Consider the following 21185-nt stretch of genomic DNA (forward strand, 5'->3'; position numbering starts at 1 on the left):
GGGAGCCCCAGACTCGCCCGCCCAGAGAGGGGCTCCAACAGTGTAGTGGCGGGCTGAAGGGCTCCTAAACCACCACCAGAGTATAAAATTATGCAGAGGCCAAGGAGGCACCAAGAGTGAGGGCTGCTACCACATTACCACCTCTCAATAGCAGAAGTTGAAGGAGAAGCCAGCACTTCACAAGGCCAGAGCAGGAGAAAGAAAGAGTGGAGGTGAGGTGTCACATACTTTCAAATAACCACATCTCGCAAGAACACACTCATTATCATGAGAATAGCACCAAGAGGGCTATCTGCCCTGATGATTCAATCACCTCCCACCAGGCCCCACTTCCAGTGTTGGGGATTACAATTCAACATGAGATTTGGGTGGGGACACTTCATTCACTGGCATGTGAATATTCAGTCTCCTCAGAAACTTTTGTTGAAAAGAATGTACTTTCCCAATTACATGGTATTCCTACCTTGTTGAAACTCAGCCATGTATGTGTAGATTATTACTAAGCCATCTACTCTGTTTCAATGGTCTACATGTGTACTTAATGCCAGTATCACACTGTTTAGATAACTATAGCTTTATGTTGATTTTGGGGATCAGGAAGTGTAAGTCCTACAAATTTACTGTGTTTATTTCAAAATTGCTTTAGCTACTCAGTTTCTGGGGATTTCATGTGAATTTTAAGGTTTTATTTCTGTAAGAAACACCTTCGGGTTTTTCATTGGGATTGAATCTACAGTATTATATCCTCCAATCCATGAACACAGGTGTGTTTCCATCTATTTAGGTCTTCTTCAAATTCTTTCAGGAATTTTTTGTAGTTTTCAGTTTATAAGTCTTTCTCCTCCTTGGTTAAGTTTATTCCTAAACATTTCATTCTTTTTTGTTTTTTATTTTACGTTTTTAACTTTTGTTTTACATTCAGGGGAACATGTGCAGGTTTCTTATATAGGTAAATTGCATATCACAGGAGTTTGGCATGCAGATTGTTTCATCACCCAGGTAATAAACATAATACTTGAAAAGTATAACTCCCAGTGCAATCTCTCCCCCCTCCCCCCTCCCCATGATGGGCCCCCATGTGTGATGTTCCCCTTCCCGAGTCCAAGTGATCTCACTGTTCAATTCCCACCTATGAGTGAGAACATGCGGTGTTTGGTTTTCTGTTCTTGCAATAGTTTGCTGAGAATGATGGTTTCCAGCTGCATTCATGTCCCTACAAAGGACACAAACTCATCCCTTTTTATGGCTGCATAGTATTCCATGGTGTATATGTGCCACATTTTCTTAATCCAGTCTGTCACTGATGGACATTTGGGTTGATTCCAAGTCTTTGCTATTGTGAATAGTGCCACAATAAACATACATACGTCTGCATGTATCTTTATAGCAGCCTGACTTATATTCCTTTGGGTATATCCCCAGTAATGGGATGGCTGGGTCATACGGTACTTCTAGTTCTAGATCCTTGAGGAATCGCCATACTGCTTTCCATAATGGTTAACTAGTTTACAATCCCACCAACAGTGTAAAAGTGTCCCTATTTCTCCACATCCTCTCCAACACCTGTTGTTTCCTGACTTTTTAATGATTGCCATTCTAACTGATGTGAGATGGTATCTCATTGTGGTTTTGATTTGCATTTCTCTGATGGCCAGTGATGATGAGCATTTTTTCATGTGTCTGTTGGCTGTATGAATGTCTTCTTTTGAGAAATGTCTGTCCTTATCCTTTGCCCACTTTTTGATGGGGTTTTTTCTTTCTTGTAAATTTGTTTGAGTTCTTTGTAGGTTCTGGATATTAACCCTTTATCAGATGAGTAGGTTGCAAAAATTTTCTCCCATTCTGTAGGTTGCCTGTTTACTCTGATGGTAGTTTCTTTTGCTGTGCAGAAGCTCTTTAGTTTAATTAGATCCCATTTGTCAATTTTGGCCTTTGTTGCCGTTGCTTTTGGTGTTTTAGACATGAAGTCCTTGCCCATGCCTATGTCATGAATGGTACTACCTAGATTTTCTTCTAACGTTTTTATGGTATTATGTCTAACATTTAAGTCTCTAATCCATCTTGAATTAATTTTCGTATAAGAAGTAAGTAAAGGATCCAGTTTCAGCTTTCTACTTATGGCTAGGCAATTTTCCCAGCATCATTTATTAAATAGGGAATCCTTTCCCCATTTCTGGTTTTTGTCAGGTTTGTCAAAGATCAGATGGCTGTAGATGTGTGGTATTATTTCTGAGGACTCTGTTCTGTTCCATTGGTCTATATCTCTGTTGTGGTACCAGTACCATGCTGTTTTGGTTACTGTAGCCTTGTAGTATAGTTTGAAGTCAGGTAGCGTGATGCCTTCAGCTTTGTTCCTTTGACTTAGGATTGTCTTGGCAATGCGGGCTCTTTTTTGGTTTCATATGAACTTTAAAGCAGTGTTTTCCAATTCTGTGAAGAAACTCATTGGTAGCTTGATGGAGATGGCATTGAATCTATAAATAACCTTGGGCAGTATGGCCATTTTCACGACATTTGAAGAGTCTATTCATGTCCTTTGCCCACTTTTTAACTGGGTTGTTTAATTTTTACTGGCTAATTTAATTTTGTTGTAGATTCTTTATATTAGATTTTTGTCAAATGTATAGTTTGCAAATATTTACTCCCATTCTGTAGGTTGTCTGCTTACTCTGATGATGGTTTCTATTGCTGTACAGAAGCTCTTTAGTTTAGTTAGGTCCCATTTGTAAATTTTAATGTTCATTGCAATTGCTTTTGGCATCTTTGTTGTGAAGTCTTTTCCAGGGCCTATGTCCAGAATGGTATTTCATAGGTTGTCTGACAGACTTGTTTATAGTGTTAGGTTTTATATTTAATACATCCTCAATTGATTTTTGTAAAAGTCATAAGGAAGGTGTCCAATTTCAATCTTCTGCATATGGCTATGCAATTATCCCAGGATCATTTATTGAATAGGAAGGCCTTTCCCCATTTTCTGTTTTGGTCACCTTGATTGATGGTCAGATCATTCTAAATGTGTGGCTTTATTTCTGGGCTTTCTGTTCTGTTCCATTGGTGTATGTGTCTGTCTGTGTACCAGTACCATGCTTTTTTGTTTACTGCAGCCTTGCAATATAGTTTGAAATCAGGTAACTTGATGCCTCCAGATTTGCTCTTTTTTCTTAGGATTGCCTTGGCTACTTGGGCTCTTTTTTTGGTTCCATTTGAATTTTAAAATAGATTTTTTTCTAATTCTATGAAGAATGTAATTGGTAGTTTGATAGGAATAGCATTGAATCTGTAAGTGTTTTCATAGTATGGCCATTTTAACAATATTGATTTTTCCTATTCATGAGCATGGAATGTTTCCCCATCTGTGTGTGTGTGTCATCTCTGATTTCTTTGAGCAGTGCTTTGTAATTCTCATTATAGAAATCTTTTACCTCTTTGGTTAACTGTCTTGTTAGGTATATTATTCTTTCTGTGGTTATTGTGAATGGGATTATATTTTATGTTTGTCTCTCGGGTTGGATGTAGATGGTATATAGGAATGCTACTGATTTTTGTATGTTGATTTTGTACCCTGATATTTAGCTTGTCTATTAGAAGAAGGTGATTTTTGGCAGAGACTATGGGTTTTCTAACTGTTAAATCATATTGTCTGCAAACAGAAATAGTTTGACTTCCTCTCTTTTTATTTGGATTTTTTTATTTGTTTCTCTTGCCTTATTACTCTGGCTTGGATTTCCAGTCTATGGTAAATAGGAGTGGTGAAAGAGGGTATCCTTGGCTTGTGCCAGTTTTCAAGAAGAATGCTCCCAGCTTTTGCCCATTCTGTAAGATGTTTGCTGTGGGTTTTCTATAGATGGCTCTTATTATTTTGAGGTATGTTCCTTTGATGCTTAGTTTGTTGAGGGTTTTTAATATAAAGAGATGTTGAATTTTATAAAAAGCCTTTTTTAAATCTATTGACATGATCATGTGGTTTTCATTTTTTTCTGTTATGTGACGAATCTCATTTATTGATTTGTATATGTTGAACCTACCTTGCATCCCAGAGATAAAGCCTACTTGATTGTGGTGGATACGAATTTGAGCGAATTTTCATGGACGATATCCTAAAAACATGCTTTCCAAGTTACTTGTTTTCTTCCCCTCTCTTTCAGAGATGCCAGTAAGTCATATATTTGATCTCTTTACACAATCTCATATTTCCTGGAGGTTTTGCTCATTCTTTTTAAATTTATGTCTGACTGATATAGTTTGGAATCCTAGTCTTTGAGCTCTTAGATTTTTTTTACAAAACATATTCAAACATATCTATTTTTTACTTTTTTACTTTTTAATTTTCATGGATTCATAGTAGGTATATATATATATTTGGTGTACATGAGATGTTTTGGCACAGGCACCCAAAGTGAAATAATCACGTAACAAAGAATGGAGTGTCTATTCCCACAACCATTCATGCTTTGTGTTACAAATAATCTAACTTTTTTTTCAGTTATTTTTAAATGTACAATTAAGATTTTTGACTATAGTCACTCTGTTGTGCGATCAAATAGTATGTCTTATTCATCTTTTTTTTTTTTTTTTTTCGCATTCACGAACTCCACCCCCCACCCCCCACCATCCTTCCTAGCCTCTGGTAACCACTCGTCTACTCTCTACATCAATGAGATTAATTGTTTTGATTTTTAAATCCCACAAGTAAGTGAGAACACGCGATGTTTGTCTTTCGGTGGCTGGTGTATTTCAGTTAATATAATTATCTTCAGTTCCATCCATGTTGTTTCAAATGATAGAATCTCATTCTTTTTCAAGGCTGAATAGAACTCTATTGTGTATATATACCATTTATCCACTCATCTGTTGATGGACACTTAGGTTTCTTCCAAATCTTAGCTATTGTGAAAAGTGCTGCAACAAACATGGGCGTACAGATATCTCCTTATTATACTGATATCCTTTCTTTTGGCTATATACCTAGCAGTGAGATTGGCTGGATCATATGGTAGTTCAAGTTTTAGTTTCTTGGGTAAGCTCCAAATGGTTCCCCATAGTGGTAGTACTAATTTAAGCACCTTTTCATTGGTCTCCTTGTCACTTGTATGCTTTATTTGGAAAAATATTCACATCTTTTGTCCATTTTTGATTGTATTATTGGATCTCTTCCTATAGAGTTGTTTGAGCTCCTTATATACTCTGGATATTAATCCTTTGTCAGATGGGTAGTTTGAAAATATTTTCTTCTATCCTGTGGGCTGTCTCCTAGATTTGTTCATTGTTTCCATTGCTGTGCAGAAGTTTAACTTGATGTGATCCCATTTATGCACTTTTTCCTTGGTTGGCTGTGTTTCTGGGATATTGCTCAAGAAATTTTTGCCTAGGTGATATCCTGAAGATTTTTTCCAATGTTTTCTTGTAGTAATTTCATAGTTTGAAGTTTTAGATTTAAGTCTTCAATATATTTTGGTTTGATTTTTCTATATGGTGAGATATAAGGGTCTAATTTTATTGTTTTACATATGGATATCCAGTTATCTCAGCACCATTTATAAAAGAGATTGTCTTTTCACCCAGTGTATGTTCTTGGCAATTTTGGCGAAAATGAGTTCACTGTAGGTGTGTGGGTTTTTTCTCAGTCCTTGATGAAGTTCCAAGGGGCTGTCTGCTTTAATCCTAGTATCACGCTATTTGAGTTACTGCAGTTCTGAGGTATGATTTGAATTTAAGTAATGTGATTCCTTCAGTTCTGATCATTAGCTTAGGATAGCTTTGGCAACTCTGGGTCTTCTGTGATTTCATATGCATTGTTTTACCTACTTGTGTGAATAATGCCATTGGTATTTTGACAGGGATTGCACTGAATCTGTAGATTAGGTAGTATGGACATTTTTACAATATTAATTGTTTTGATCTGTAAACATGGAATATCTATCCATTTTATGATGTTCTTTTCAATTTCCTTCATCAATGTTTTATAGTATTTATTATGGAGATATTTCCATTTGGTTAATTTCTAGGTATTTAATTTTATTTTTGGCTATAATAAATGGAATCGATTTTTATTGATTTTTCGGGTTGCTCAGTGTTGGCATATTGAAATGCTACGTATCTTTGTATGTTGATTTTGTATCTTGAATCTTCACTGAATTTATCAGTTCTAATAATTTTTTGATGGAGTCTTTAGATTTATTGAAATATATCATCTGCAAGCAAGGATAATTTGACTTCTTCCATTCCAGTTTGTATGCCCTTTATTTTTTTTTCCTCGTCTGATTGCTCTAGCTAGGAATAACACTGGGGAAGGGGGCATCCTTGTGATGTTCCAAATCTTAGGTAAATGGCTTTCAGTTTTTTCCCATTTAGTATAATATTAGCTGTGGGCTCTTGTATATAGCTTTTAATATGTTCAGGTATCTTCTTTCTATAACCAGTTTTTTAGATGTAAATCATGACATGATGTTGAATTTTATCAAATTCAGTTTCAACATCAATTGAAATAATTACATGGTTTTTATTCTTCATTCTGTCGACACAATGCATCACGGTGATTTAGGTAGGTTCAGCAATCCTTGCATCCTAGTGATAAATTCCACTTGGTAACAATGAATGATCTTTCTAATGTATTGTGAAATTCAGTTTCCTAGTGTTTTTTTCAGGATTTTTGCATCAATAGTATATTAGTCTGTTCTCGCATTGCTGATAAAGACAAAACTGAGACTGACTCATTTATAAAGAAAAAGAGGACTCACAGTTCCACGTGACAGGGGAAACCTCACAATTATAACGGAAAGTAAAAGGTACATCATGGTAACAGACAAGACAAAACAAGAGCTAAGCAAAAGGGGAAACCGCTTATAAAACCATCAATTCTCATGAGACTTAATTCACTAGCAAGAGAACAGTATGGGGGAAACCACTCCCATGATGGAATAATCTCCCACCAGCCGCTCCCACAACACGTAAGAATTCAAGCTACAATTCAAGATGAGATTTGGGTGAGGATACAGTCAAGTCATATCAAATATTAATCACAGATATTGGCCTGCAGTTTCTATTTTTGATGTGTCTTTGTCTGGGTTTGGTATCAGGATAATACTGGTTTCATAGAAAGAGCTTGGAAGTATTCCCTCCTTTATATTTTGGAACTGTTTGAATATGATTGGTATTTATCCTTCTTTAAATGTTCGGTAGAATTTCATCAGTAAAGTCATTGAGTCCTGGGCTTTTCTTTACTGGGAGATTTCTTATTATGGCTTCAATTTCATTACTGTTGGTCTGTTCAGGTTTTGGATTTCTTCATGGTTTAATCTTGGTAGGTTGTATGTGTCTAGAAATTTATCTGTTTCTTCTAGATTTTCCATCTTATTGGCATAAGTTGCACACAGTAGTAATAATCATTTGGATTCCTACTGTATCAATTGTAATGCCTACTTTTCCATGTATTATTTTATTTGGATTTTTTTTTTCTTTGGTGGTCTGGCCAAAAGTTTGTCAATTTTGCTTAACTTTTCAAAAAACAAGCATTTGTTTCATTATTTTTGTATTGTTTTTATTTCACATTCATTTATTTCTGCTCTAATTTTTATTATTTATTTATTTTCTTCTACTATTTTTGGCTTTGGTTTGCTCTTACTTTTCTGTGTCTTTAAAAAGCATTGTTAGAATGTTTATTTGAAGTTTTCTTTGGTGATATGATTTCTTTTTACTTTTTTTGCATCCATTGTATAGTTTGTGACTCGATGTTTCCATGAGGCTTGCAAATACTAACTTATAACCCATTACTTTAACCTGATAAAAACTAAAAACACTATTTGCATTAACAAATACGCTAGCAAAAAGAAAACTAATAAATACTCTATGCCTTAATTTTATCCTCTCCTGTTTTTAACTTTTTGTTCCTTTGTTTATATCTTATTGTACTATGTCTTGAAAAGTTGTTAAAGTTATTATTTTTGATTGGTTAATTACTTAGTCTTTGTACTGAGGGTAAGAGTAGTTTACACACCACAATTACAATGTTACAACATTCTGTCTTCCTGTGTACCTACCATTACAAGTGTGTTTTGTACCTTTAGGTAATTACTTATTGCTCATCACAATCCTTTTCTTTCTGATTGAAGTACTTCCTTTAGCATTTCTTGTAGAACAGATTGATGGCATCCCTCATCTTTTGTTTGTCTTGGAAAGTCTTTGTTTCTCCTTCACGTTTGAAGGATATTTTGACAGATACACAATTGTAGGATAAGAGATATTTTCCTTCAGTTTAAATACATCATGCCCCTCTCTTCTGGACTGTAAACTGCTGCCAGATGCATTGGAGGGTTCATTGTATGACATTTGTTTCTTTTCTCTTGCCACTTTTAGGATTCTTTATTTATCCCTCTACTTCAGGAGCTTGATTATTCAATGCTTTGCTTATCTAGAAATGTATGAAATTCTTCCTCATTCTTGATATATTTTTTTTCTGGATACAGAGTCCTAGTTGAGAGGTTTTTTTCTTTCAGAATTTAAAATACATAATCCCACTGAACCATGGCCAACACATAGATATTAGTTCTTATTTTTACTGAGAATCTCTTATATGTGACAAGTTTTGGTTCTCATTCAGCTTTCAAAAGTCTCTTTGCTTTAGGATCCTAATGATTAACTATAATGTGTCTCACTGTGTATTTTAAAATGTAGTTTGTTTGGAGTTAATTTAATTTCTTGGGTGTGTATAATCATGTCTTCCATTAGATTTGTGAACATTTTACATATTATTTTCTTGTTTTTTCCCCCATTTCTCTTTATCCTATCCTGGGATTCTTATAGTGCAAATATTGCCACCGTTGATGGTATCTCACAAGAACCTCAGGGTCTGTCCATTTTTATTCAGACATTTTTCTTTTCACTCCTCAGACTAGATAATTTCCATTGTACTATCTGAATCCTTGCTGATTCTTTCTTGTTTCCTCAAATCTGCTATTGAACCTACCCAGTGAAGTTTTCATTTCAATTCTTGTAACTTTCAGTTTCTATATTTCTGCTTGGTTCTTTTCTATAGTGTATATCTATATGTTGATATTTGTATTTTTTAGACATTGTTTTCCCAATTTTTATAGTTGTTTCCAATATTTTCCTTTACCTCATTGAAAATTTTTAAGACAGCTGATTTAACTCTATTTTATGTTTATGTCTGCATCTCAGCTTGGTAGGAATATTTTCTGTCAAATTATTTTTTCCTGCAATTGCTCCATATTTCCTGTCTCTCTGTATGTTTGTTGTTGTTGTTTATGCTGTTGAATCTGGATATTCTGAGTTTTATGTTGTCTTAACTCTAGAAATCTAATCCTCCCAATCCTCAGAAATTGCTGATTTTTCTTCTTTAGGACTTAAGATACCTGTTTGTCTTTTCCAAACTAGTTTTTTAAAGTGCATATTCATCGCTGTATGTGGTCACTGAATTTTCTATTCCATTGTCTCTGCAGTCAGGCAGTGACGCGGTGAATATTTCCATAAATTTCTGGCTCCAAAAATAGAAAAAATAGAAAAGAAAAGGGCTGTCTCTGTAATTGCCTCTCAGCTAAGACCCTGCTTTGCTCCATGATTATTAAAAGAATGGTTGACCTCTGTGCCTTTCTCTTAGTGATGAAGAGCAATGAGCAGCAATTAAAAAAAACCACAAATGTAATTTTTGAAAGACGAGCTCCTTTATGCCCACCCTGAAACCAGCAAGCCATATCAGGAGCACAAGTCATCATTCTCATGGCTTCTGATTGTAGGGCTACCAGATGGGATATGATAGTTGCTACACATAATGTGGATAGTCACTAAAGTTTACCAAAATATGCCAGTGTCTTTTTCAAGCTCTTCCCTGGATACTGCAAAAGTACTTTATTATATTCCAGAGTCTCAATATAGTTGCTTTAGACAATTCCTGTTAGCTCAATTGTTATTGTGGTGACAACCCAATTTCTAGAGCTTCTTAGTTTTCCATGTTCTTTGGCTTTTGCAGAATTGGGGGTTGACAAAATACCAAAATAAAAAACAATATTTATTCATTCAAGATTTTTAAAAATTCCTCTCTAGACTCTTCTGCCAATCTCTTTGGTACTTATTTATGCAGAAGTGATATCAAGGACAGCCAGTTACAATCTCAAACTTTCTGGAAATAATGGCATCTGAAATAAGCAAAGCAAATAAAATACAATTAACAAAAAATTCACTTGTTTCTAAAAGTGTAGGGCCGGGCGCGTGGTGGCTCACGCCTGTAATTCCAGCACTTTGAGTGGCCGAGGCAGGCGGATCACGAGGTCAGGAGATCGAGACCATCCAGGCTAACACAGTGAACTCTCGTCTCTACTAAAAATACAAAAAAAAAAAAAAAAATTAGCCAGGTGTAGTGGCGGGCACCTGTAGTCCCAGCTACGGGGAAGGCTGAGGCAAGAGAATGGCATTAACCCGGGAGGCAGAGCTTGCAGTGAGCCGAGATTGCGTCACTGCACTCTGGCCTGGGCGACAGAGTGAGACTCCGATCCCCCCAAAAAATAAATAAATAAAAGTGTAGAACATTCTCTAATGTTCAAATACTGCCAATTCTACATTTATTTATTGTCTGCCTTTATATGTGACAGACACAGAATTAAGATATTGTGAAATCAAATATAAGCATAACACTGTGTGCACCATCAGTAACTTTCTGATTTATGAGGGATGAGCAGGTGAAATTATGTGCTAGAGAGAAATTTTTAAAAAAAAGTCATGGTTCAGTTCTACGTCTATCCCTAAAAAGTGCAAATACATTCTTTGTGAATTTATAATTGCCTCAAGGTCTGTTTTTTTAACAGTTGAATGATCTCTACAGATACAGGTTAGGCTCAAGAGCTAACATTTTGTCAATAAAATACTTTGAGTTCAAGGTTTTTGTTTTGTTTTGAGACAGGGTCTCACTCTGTCACCCAGGCTGATCACAACTCACTGTAGCATCAACATTTTGGCCTGCAGCAGTCCTCCCACCTCAGCCTCCCTAGTAGCTGGGAGTACAGGCACATACCACCCTACCCAGCTAATTTTTCTGTATTTTTGGAAAGACAGGGCCTCACTATGTTGCCTAAGCTTGAACTCCTGGCTTCAAGCAATTCTTCCACCCCACTCTCCTGAAATGCTGGGATTACAGGCACGAGCCACTGCATCTGGCTGAATTCAAGATTTTTGTCTGGATACAAGTTTTACTTGCCCATTGTGCTATATTCCATCTCTCAAATCTCTTCTGAGGTCAGCATTTTTAGAACTTCTTTCCTAACGACAGGCCATCCACTTTTCCACTTTTTTTTCTTTTTTTCAGGAAGAGAAAATATACATAACTTCCAGGTTGAAGAATTGCCCATTCTTTCTTTGTGTTCTGTATTACATCCTTTTAATGAATAGGCTTCCTTCCCTAACTCAGGGAGAGTAAATGAATCTCACTGAGATATTCTCCTTTGGATCTAACTTAAAGACTTAATGCACGTACTTGCAAGTCGTGTGATAATAGTGTTAAATCAAGGAATTGAATAGTGAGAAAGAAATCACTCAGTCAGCTGCTTATGTCATCTTTGCAGTGAGAAACAATTTGACTGATTTTTATTTATATTTTTGTCCATTTATGTAACTGTGTTTTCTTTCACTTATTTGAATGAGCCAGGTGTTTTAGTGTAATGTAGACATAGCCTTGATCATTTGTGTTTTCTTAAAAGGCAAATTTAAATGAGGAAACATAGAGAAAATGGTCAGAGTTAACATGATGAAAATCAACCAATGTAAAATATTCAAACCGTACTCTAAAAAATACTAAATGAGCAACATGTTAAACTTGAATGATTTATTAATTTTATCAGGAGACACTTATTTTCTACCATGTTTCAAAATCTATAATGGCCATTGAGAATATGAAAATAAACATAATGTAATTCTGTTCCTAGTTAGGTTAAATCTGAAAGTGAAGCATATTTGTAAGCATTTGAGTACCTGCTGTCTTTATGCAATAAATATTTATTGTGCCATGTGTGATGCTGGATGTGTAAGATAAATACAAAATAAGAGAACAGCAGATTTTCTCATCATGGAGTTTATAGCCTAGATAGAAGAGACTGATACGATAAGGCCTTATAATAAATTATCATGATGGTCATGAAAAATCTGTAGTACCATGTGATCCTTACCTGGCATTTAAAAAAGAGACTGAACATCTTAAAATTAGGAAACATGACCCTGAAAACAGACATTCAAGCCCAGCCTAAAAATAGCTTACTGAAAAGCAGAAACAAAAGTCAATAGATGGATATTACTGTGAGAGATACTAGGAAGTAAGTATAGAAACATTCGGCATTTTCTAATTCACTAAAACAAGCCCTTCAAGTATCAACCCTTGTAATATCTCAATACTAAAATTAATATAGAAATCAATCTACATGACCATGAATGGATGAATAAATGTGGTGTGCATATATAGACGGTGCATATTATTCAGTTTTAAAAGAAATAAAATTATCATTTGCAACAACATGGATAAATCCAGGCACAGAAAGAGAAATACTACATATGTTTTGACTCATGTGTGTGGGCTAAAACCGTTTATCTCATAGAGACAAGAATGGTTGTTACCAGAGGCTGGGAAGGGTAGTGGGGTGCGGGTGTAAAGACAGGTTGGTTAATAGGTACAAAAATATAGTTTGATAGAATAACAATTTCTAGTGTTCAATTGCAAGTCGAATGAGTATCAGTATCAATAATTTATTCTATCTTTAAAAACAGCTAGGGGAGGAGGTCTGGAATGTTCTCAACACAAAGAAGTAAATGCTTGAGGTCCTGAATATCTTCATTTGATTATTGCACATTATATGCATGTTTTAAAATGTCACATGTACCTAATAAATATGTACAATTATTATTTATCTGAAAATTAATATAGAATTAATAATATATTAGGAACTGAGCTAAACTTGAGTTACTCTGATAAATCATCGAGAAAAAAAATGAAAGGAGGCATTTCTTTCCAAAGAAGCATTGAAGAGCTCTTTTAAACAATGTCTTAAGTAAGGTGCAAATGCACTTAATTACGTTGTCAGGTCCATGAATACTGCATTTCTTTCCTTGGCTAATGCAGTTTTCACTTCAGTTTTGAAAGAAACAAGTACCACACCAAGGTATTTGAGATAATTAATGTTAAGGATTTATGTGATACTCAAAGTGATGCTAATCTAAAGGGGGTGAAGAGACATTTTAGCCAAGGAGTCAGTTGTCCATTGTCTTGTTTTTTACATGAACTTTCCATTTGTCTTACGAGTCTGGGTTTGATAACAATTAATCATATATTCTTGGCCAAAATGCCTAACACTTGATAAGAGCTTAATATCTGCAATTTCAATAATATTACATAATTTAAATATTAAATAATTATTAATAGTATGTAATATATTATTAAATATATTATTGCTATCATAATATATTTCCCTAGCATTTTGATTAACAAAAGAAAAGCTCACTTTAAGATATAATCTCACTGTTCACAGTATTTTATGCTGATGGTTTCTATCCTGGGAAGTAGACAACTTGAAGAGTATTACTCTCACCTTTACAGAGAAGAAGAACAAAACTACATCAAATGAGTACCTTAGTTTGAAGTCATTGAGAGCTGAAGTCACAATGCAACAAACTAAACCAAAGTCTGAGAACTGGTACCTACAGGAAGAGAAGTGAGAGAAAGCACTCCTTTGAATTATGCAACCAGATGTCAGTAGAAAGCAATAAGCCAAATAGTTGACAAATTGCTGAAGACCAGGTGTAATATTTCAGGATAGCATAAAACCCCATAGTGCCATCGAAACTGGCTGAACCTGCACTCTCCTGAAGACATTTTCTTTTTTTTCTTTTTTTTTTTATTATTATACTTTAAGTTCTAGTGTACATGTGCACAACGTGCAGGTTTGTTACATATGTATACTTGTGCCATGTTGGTGTGCTGCACCCATCAACTCGTCAGCACCCATCAACTTGTCCTTTACATCAGGTATAACTCCCAGTGCAATTCCTCCCCCCACCCCCTCCCCATAATAGGCCCCGGTGTGTGATGTTCCCCTTCCAGAGTCCAAGTGATCTCATTGTTCAGTTCCCACCTATGAGTGAGAACATGTGGTGTTTGGTTTTCTGTTCTTGTGATAGTTTGCTGAGAATGATGGTTTCCAGCTGCATCCATGTCCCTACAAAGGACACAAACTCATCCTTTTTTATGGCTGCATAGTATTCCATGGTGTATATGTGCCACATTTTCTTAATCCAGTCTGTCACTGATGGATATTTGGGTGGATTCCAAGTCTTTGCTATTGTGAATAGTGCCGCAATGAACATACATGTGCATGTGTCTTTATAGCAGCATGATTTTTAATCCTTTGGGTATATACCCAGTAATGGGATGGCTGGATCATATGGTACTTCTAGTTCTAGATCCTTGAGGAATCGCCATACTGTTTTCCATAATGGTTGAACTAGTTTACAATCCCACCAACAGTGTAAAAGTGTTCCTATTTCTCCACATCCTCTCCAGCACCTGTTGTTTCCTGACTTTTTAATGATAGACCTAATACCATAAAAACCCTAGAAGAAAACCTATGTAATACCATTCAGGACATAGGCATGGGCAAGGACTTCATGTCTAAAACACCAAAAACAACGGCAACAAAAGCCAAAATTGACAAATGGGATTTAATTAAACTAAAGAGCTTCTGCACAGCAAAAGAAACTACCATCAGAGTAAACAGGCAACCTACAGAATGGGAGAAAATTTTTGCAATCTACTCATCTGACAAAGGGCTAATATCCAGAACCTACAAAGAACTCAATCAAATTTACAAGAAAAAAACAACCCCATCAAAAAGTGGTCAAGGGATATGAACAGAGATTTCTCAAAAGAAGACATGCATACAGCCAACAGACACATGAAAAAATGCTCATCATCACTGGCCATCAGAGAAATGCAAATCAAAACCACAATGAGATACCATCTCACACCAGTTAGAATGACACTTTCGTAATGAACTCCCCAGGTTATCCCAGAAAATATCAAAAAAAAAAAAAAAGCTCACAGGATTGTCTATTGTAATGCAGATCTAGGGAGGGGAATATTTCTGAGGGACTGAACAGACACTCTGCTTGGATTATTCTCCTCTTCTCCGTGATGGAAGAAAAGTATTATTCTAGGAGGGGAAGGAAGGGAAGCATTGCTGTCCCTAAAACATTAATGAAACTACCAGAAGTGGGGGACTGGAAGGGGTAAAAAACTAAATCAATAAAACTGACATTGGGCCAGAGAGCATGATTACACACTGATACTACAATTTTAGCTGGAGAAAAGGCATGAAATTAAAAGAACAAAAAGAAGGCCACACCCAGACAACCAGGAGATTCAGGGAAATAATGTATACTTAATACAAAGGTTCAATCAGAAGAATAGAGGATGCAACCTTACCCCACCCTGAATGAGCTAATGAGCATGAAATAGAAAGTAATAGCAGAATGCAGTTGCTAAAAGAACAAGAGATACCCTTTCTGAGACACAATGTAAAGGAAATACCTAAAACTCAGAAACAAATAGACATTGTTATGGAAAGACAACTTCCATACTCCATACAGCAATTCATTTACAGCAATTTGAATTTTCTGGTGAAGACCTAGCAGAAAGAAAGGTGTGTCCAACTTCAGACATAAAAAGTATTACCTAGTGTCTAGTGTACTATAAAAATGTTCAGCACATAACAACAACAACAACAAAAAACAATAAGGCATCAGATGGATAGTTTCAGCAGAAAAATGGAAATTGTAAAGCATATCACTGGAACTGCTAGACATGAAAAAAACAGTAATAAAGATGAAGAATATTTTCAAATGGCTCATCAGTATATTAAATACAGCTGAAGAAAGAATCTGCAAATTTGAGGAAAAGTCAATAGAAATAAACCTAACTTGAACACACAAAAAATAAGAGAGTACAACAGTAATGACAAAATCAAGCCTGAGCAGGCAGGAGCTGTGAAACAATATCAAGTATTCTAACATGTGAAATTAGAATGCTGGTAGAGAAAGACAGCAAACAAGAAATTTTCCAAAATACAGCCGACACCAAATCACTGATGCAGAAAGATCAGAAAAAAAGAAGTAAGATAAATATAAAACAAATAATCAACAAAATAAAATTTAAACACACACATACACACGTCTAAGGGTATGATATTCAAACTGCTAAAAACAAAACAAAACAAAAAAGAAAATCTTGATGTCTCTCAGAGAAAAAAGGAAACATTTAACAAGTAACAAAGATAAGCATTGCAGTAGAATTCTCGTCAGAAGCCATAAAAGATAATTAAAAACTCATATTATTAAGTGAAATAAACTGTAAACCCAAAACATTGTTAACTCTGATTTCAAACCTCAGAAAAAAAGTATAAAAAATTTTTCTATCAGAAAGACAAAAAGTAAGGAAATTAATTGCCAGTAACCATAAATGAAAAGTTTCATGCAGCTGGGAGGGTTGGAAAATGCCTGACCAGACTCATATAATGTGTACCTCCTCCACAGAGAAGAGCCATAATAGTAAGCAAGTACTCACAATCCAAGCACATCATCCAGGAGACAATGCCTGGATTCATCAAAGAAGAGACAAGAAGTGCCAGAGGTAAGAAGATTGGCTTGAGGCAGTTTGCCCAGTTGCAAACCAACTGAGAGTGGGAGAGGCTGGACATGGAGAAATAGTAAGAAAGAAATCCGCAGAGCTCTGAAACAGGCTTTAACAATCCTGGCTTCGGGGGAAACACTCAACATACTAGGACTTTATACCTGGCATATGGAGTGGCCTAAAGTCTGCACAGAAATGTTGCTCCAGAAAGAGAACGCATACAGAATCCCACAGGCATCCAAGCCTGGAGCAGCTTCAGCTGGGAACCATTTTGAGAGCCCTGATAGCAGGAGTAGAGACATGGCTGCAGCCACTGCACTGCTCCAAGGAGAGACAGGAAGAAGGGGTGCCCCCACGCACTCCCCAGGGAGAGTATTTGCTGCCCTGCTACAAGTCACTGGGACTGAGACATGATTAGAAGACTCCCCATTGCTTCTTGCCCAGGCTGCTTTACTGGATGGTATCCCCCCACCTTCTCTGGTCCTAGACCAAATACCATTTTGAGAATTTAATGCTAGGCTGCACCCCTCACTCAACCTGAGTTTAGGCTGACCTGGTGAAGCTGCTGCCCAGCCCCTGAGGGAGGGATACCAGGACATTCTATGAATATCTAGTCTAGCACAATATCCTGGAACGGGCTGCTGTGAGATAGAGACTTGAGTGGACTGTATTTCCCACAGATTCTTGCTCATGTTCCTTGCCTGGGTGGCGTCCCATCCTCTCTGATCCCCACCAAGGTGGCGTTTTGAGACTTTAACACTGGTCTGCCTCCCAACCTTGGCCTGAGCTTGAATTGACATGGCAACAGCTGCTGCTCAGGCAAAAAGGCACAGGGAGATGAGGCCATCCTACACATGTATAGGACTCAGCCATGGCTCTTTCCCATTGGCTCTTCAGGGAACATGGGCTGAAAGACACTGCTTTTCAGGCTTCTCCAGTGGCTTCTCTGTGTGCTGGAGGAGGGCACTTTGCACACTTCGCCATTGCCTCTGCCCCCTCCCTACTGACTAGCTATTACTCCTCAGTGCCATCCACTGGAATTCAGACTGAATTACACCACTAAACAAAATTATGTTGCTACAAGCAACATCTAAGAAAGCCACTGCCCAAATTCTCATCAGAAAGCACACAGAAATGGAAACAATCAATCATACACAATACACACCACAGCGTACTCTCAAGGGAAAAAAAAAATAATCAAGAAGTCCCATCAAAATTGTAGCAAATTCAAAAAATAGAGTGCAAGAACTCTGGTAATACGAAAAGCAAGAAAGTCTAGTCACCTCCAATGGATCCCACTAGCCCCCAAGCAATGGATTCTGGGCAGAACAAAATGTCTGAAATGACAGATATAGAATTCAGACTATGAATGGCAAAGAAACTCAATGAGATGCAAATGAAACTTGAAATCCAACAGAAAGAAGTCAGAAAAACAATCCAAGTTTTCAAAAATGACATAGCTATATTAAGAACCAAAAAGATGCTCTAGGAATGAAAAATTTATTGCCGGAATTTCAAAACACAGTTGGAAACCTGAATAACAAATGGGACCAAACAGAAGAAAAACTTCAGAGCTCAAAGATTAGTCCTTCAAGTTGACTGTACTAGACAAAAATAAAGCAAAAATATTTTTAGGAAGTGAACAAAGCCTTCTACAAATATGACATGTAAAACAATCGAATCTATGACTTATTGGCATTCCTGTGAGAGAAGAATAGAAAATCAGCACCTTGGAAATCATATTTGAGGATATAACTTGGGAAAAATTTCTTAATCTGGCTAGAGATTAAGAAACATACAAACACAAGAAATTCAGAGATCTCCTCTGAGATACTATACAAGATGCCCATCACCAAGGCACACAGTCATTAAATGACTATCCAAGGTCATTACAAAAACAACAACAAAAACAAAGCAAAACAAAACAAAGTTTAAATACAGCTAGAAAAAACGGTTATATCACCTATGAAGAGAAGCCCATCAACCTAACAGCAGAATTCTCAGAAGAAACCTTAAAAGCCAGAAAAGATCAAGGGCCCATTTTTAGCATTCTTAAAGAAAAATACAGGCCGGGCGCGGTGGCTCAAGCCTGTAATCCCAGCACTTTGGGAGGCCGAGACGGGCGGATCACGAGGTCAGGAGATCGAGACCATCCTGGCTAACACGGTGAAACCCCGTCTCCACTAAAAATACAAAAAATCAGCCGGGTGAGGTGGCGGGCGCCTGTAGTCCCAGCTACTCGGGAGGCTGAGGCAGGAGAATGGCCTAAACCCAGGAGGCGGAGCTTGCAGTGAGCTGAGATCCGGCCACTGCACTCCAACCTGGGCGACAGAGCGAGACTCCGTCTCAAAAAAAAAAAAAAAAAAAAAAAAAGAAAAATATACCAGCAAAGAATTTTATATCCTTCTGAATTAAAACTTCATAAATAATAGAGAAATAAAATATTTCTCAGACAAGCAATTGCTAAGGGAAATTGTTACCACCAGACCAGCCCTACAGGAGATGCTTAAGGGAGTTCTAAACGTGGAAATGAAAATTAAATGCTTGATGCCACAAAAGTAAACACATGCATAGCCCACAAATTCTATAATGCAACCACACAATCCAGGCTACAAAGCAACTATCTAACAACACCACCATGATAGGAACAAAACCTCACATATCAATATTAGTTTTGAATGTAAATAGACTAAACATTTCAAAGATACAGAGTGTAAAATTAGGTAAAAATCAGGACCTATTCTTTTGCTATCTTCAAGAGACTCATCTCATGTGTTCCGACACCCATAAACTCAAAATAAAGAGATAGAGAAAATTATATCATGCCAATGGAAAACAAAAAAAAGCAAGGGTCACTAAACAGACTTTAAACCAACACCAGTAAAAAAGGACAAAGGAGGACATTAGATAATGATAAATGATTCAATTCGACAAGAATACCTAAGTATCCTAAATATGTACACACCCAACATTATAGCACCCAGATTTATAAAAGAATTACTTCTAGGCCGGGCGCGGTGGCTCAAGCCTGTAATCCCAGCACTTTGGGAGGCCGAGACGGGCGCATCACGAGGTCAGGAGATTGAGACCATCCTGGCTAACACGGTGAAACCCCGTCTCTACTAAAAAATACAAAAAACTAGCCGGGCGAGGTGGCGGGCGCTTGTAGTCCCAGCTACTCGGGAGGCTGAGGCAGGAGAATGGCGTAAACCCGGGAGGCGGAGCTTGCAATGAGCTGAGATCCGGACACTGCACTCCAGCCTGGGCAACAGAGCCAGACTCCATCTCAAAAAAAAAAAAAAAAAAAAAAGAATTACTTCTAGACCTAAGAAAAAACTTTTACAAACACATAGTGGTAAGTGGGGGAATTCCGCACCACACAGATAGCATTAGACGGATGATCAAAGCACAAAACTAAACAAAGAAATTCTGGACTTAAATTCTACACTTGACCAATTGGACCTCCATCTACAGAATACTCCACCCAACAACCACAGAATATACATTCTTCTCATTTAAATTCTACACTTTACTAATTGGACCTACATCAACAGAATACTCCAGCCAACAACAACAGAATATATATTCTTCTCAACCACCCACAGAATTTACTGTAAGACTGACCACATACTCAGTCATAAAGCAAGTTTTAACAAACTTAAAAAAAAATTAAATTATACCAAGCATCTTTTCAGCCATCAGTGGATAAAAACAGAAATCAATACCAAGGGGAAGTCTCAAAACACAAATACATGGAAACCAAACAATTTGCTCCTTTTAAATGATATCTGGGTAAAAGACAAAATTAAAGAAGAAATTGAAAAATTCTTTGCAACAAATATAAATAGAGACAAAACATACCAAAATCACTGGAATGTGGCAAAAACTGATAAGAGGAATGTTTGTAGAGCTAAACACCTACATCAACAGACAGAAAGATGTCAGATTAACAAACGAATCTCACACTGAAGGAATTAATAAACCGTACCCAAAGCTATCAGAAGAAATGAAATAACTATGATCAAAACATAATTAAATGAAATTGAGACTCAAGAAAACAAAGATAAACACGATGAAAAGTTGGTTCACTGAAAGGATAAACAAGATTGATAGACCAAAAGCTAGATTAACAAAGAAAAAGAGAAGATATAAATAATCACATTCAGAAATGACAAAACAGACATCATAACTGATCCCACAGAAATAGAAAAAAACCCTCAGATTACTATGATCATCTCTGAACACAAACTAGAAAATCTAGAGAAAACAGACAAATTCTTGGAAAAATTAAACCAGAAAGAAACAGAAATCTTGAAGATATCAATGAAAAGTAATGATATTGAGTAGGTAATAAACAGCCTACCAGGCTAAACAGCATTGGATCAGATAGATTTTCATCTACATTCTCGTAGACATACAGAGAAGAACTGGTTCCAATCCTACCGAAATTGTTCCAAAACATAAGAGAAGGGTCTCCTCCCTAACTTATTCTATGACCAGAATCCTCCTAATA

Source organism: Trachypithecus francoisi, unplaced genomic scaffold (assembly GCF_009764315.1).
Source record: "Trachypithecus francoisi isolate TF-2019V2 unplaced genomic scaffold, Tfra_2.0 Lachesis_group13, whole genome shotgun sequence".
NCBI lineage: Eukaryota > Metazoa > Chordata > Mammalia > Primates > Cercopithecidae > Trachypithecus > Trachypithecus francoisi.